At 46.6% G+C, this 2236-nt stretch overlaps 1 pseudogene; it reads right to left on the bottom strand.

Moving 5' to 3' along the window:
* Positions 1-219: 219 nt before the first annotated feature.
* LOC100730280 (allograft inflammatory factor 1-like) lies at positions 220-1925 on the bottom strand (annotated as a pseudogene).
* Between the last annotated feature and the right edge of the window lie 311 nt (positions 1926-2236).

Raw genomic sequence — 2236 nt, 5'->3', positions numbered from 1 at the left:
CCTCCAGCAAGCCCTTGTCCACGCAAGCAGGCCAGCTCGGCGCCGCGCAGGACAAAGAAGGGTCCACACCCTGTCTCAGCCTCCGGCGGGGACGCGCGGCGCGACACGCCCTGCAGGGCCACTTAGTCATTTTCCAGGTACTGCTAACACGCCATGCATGTTCTGTCCCGGCAGGCGAGCTGGTTCCTTAAAAAGAAGCCAGGGCAGGGGGCGAGGCCGTTAGGCAGCAGCCTGCACAATGACCGGCTCGGCACGCGCGGCGCGGAGCTCGGCGCCGGCGCCCCCTGGTGGACACGGCCCCTCCGCAGCAGGACGGCTCTCCCTCTGTTCCTCCAGAAACCTTTGCGGATTTAAATATGAAATGAACGAGGCTAGCACAATCCAGGCGTGATTAGGGTTTTGGAATATGCTGAATTTTAATAAAAAGTGGGCAATACCCCGAGCAGGGAGAGTGGTCGCTATCAGCTAAGTCAAAGTGGCTTTGAGAGCTTCCAAACGCCCTCTGTTTGCACGGCAAGGGATTGTATTACTTCTTTGTTTCCCTAAGACAGTTATGGGTATTATGAAACATTTAAAATATACGAGAAAACAAAGAGACAAAAGAGCTATAAACTCCCATGTCCTTGCTTCGCGGGTCCCAGATTACCAAGATTTTATCACTCGCTTTATTTGACCTTTTTTATTTTATTTGCTTTTTTCCTACTTAAGAGTTGTAACCCAGACATCACATGGCTTTACCCTAAATGCTTAGTATATGTATCTTTTTTTTTTTTTAAAGAGGATAAAACAGAACAAAACATCAGAAGAAAACAATGCAAGTGACACAGATTTCAAAGCAAGACAGAAAATCAACAGTGGCTATTATAATGTCTCTTGTTTTCTCTGAAATAGTTGTCTATATCTTCACACACAATGAATTCAAACAAAACAAAATAGCATAAAACTGATAAAACAGAAGAATGAAAACATTATAGGCCTTCAAAACCAGACAATAGAAAAATTAACAGTGGCTACCATAATGTCTCTTGTTCTCTTCAAAATAGCTGTCCATACCCTCACACATATTGAAATCAAATACTAGAAAACAGACAAGCCAATCAAAACAAAGAATAAAAAATAGCATTATTGGACTTTAAAAAACAAGACAGCAAGCAGGGTTGGGGACTTAACTCAGTGGGGTAAGCGCCTGCCTGGCAAGCATGAGGTTATGAGTTTGATCCCCAGGAAATTAATGTTACCATAATGTCTCTTTTTTCTTCAAAGTAGCTGTTCATATCATCACGTATAATGCAATCGATTCTCGTGAACTGTTTAGGAGATGTGTATCTTATTCTTTTTTTGGAAGGGGAGGATATTAATTTATTTAATTTAGTTTGACTTTGGCTCAGGATTTTGTCTTCTTTTTCTATGTTGGGAGTCATTAGAAGCCCTGCAATCCCTCCACGCAGGCCCCCCCCCCATACACCCCACTCTGCAGTTACAGCAATCAGAGGTAGCTTTCTTGGCTGGGGGGCCGTTGGCCTCTCCTGTTCTCTTTCTTTCTCTTCATACATCAGGATCATTTTCAGGGTGGCAGATCGCTTGCCCAGCATCATTCTGAGAAAGTCAAGGTAGCTGAACGTCTCCCCAGAGCCACCAGATACCTCTCCAATTAATTTCTTTAGCTCTAAGTGGGTCTTGGGGACCCCAAATTTCTGCAGCATTCTCTTCAGGGACATGATATCGATGTCTCCATTTCCATTCAGGTTGAACTCCACGTATTTCTTCTTGAAGGCTTCCAGTTTGGAGGGCCGGTCCTCACCAGGGCTGTATTAGGGACCATCCAGGAGTTGCTGCTTGATCTCCTCCAGCCTGTCTTTCTGCTGGGCCTTCAGCAGTCTGCAGGCTTTTCCTCCCTGTAAATCCCTGTTTGGGCTCATGGCTCAGGAGACGCTGGTGGCCACAGGGAGATGACCCGCTGCAGCTGTCCCGCTTCCCTCCTGCAGCCAGTGTCCTCGGAGGCCTCCCTCTGAACGTCCCCTGCCCTGCATTCCCGTCCTCTGCCTCAGGCCTGTACGATGTGTATCTTAAATCTGTGGGCACTTTCATATAGGGCCACCCGCCGTTATCACATCAAAAGATCCGTACCCCTAGAGCCCCTCTAAACGCCCAAATAAGTAGCCTACATTTAAGTTTCTCAAAAACATCTTGCAGTTGTTTGTGGATCCCAGAAATGCGCACACTATGTTTGGTTGTT

This window comes from Cavia porcellus, unplaced genomic scaffold, assembly GCF_034190915.1.
Source record: "Cavia porcellus strain 051 isolate PalLab524CR breed Dunkin Hartley unplaced genomic scaffold, mCavPor4.1 scaffold_1, whole genome shotgun sequence".
NCBI lineage: Eukaryota > Metazoa > Chordata > Mammalia > Rodentia > Caviidae > Cavia > Cavia porcellus.
This window is presented reverse-complemented; position numbering and strand designations above follow the sequence as displayed.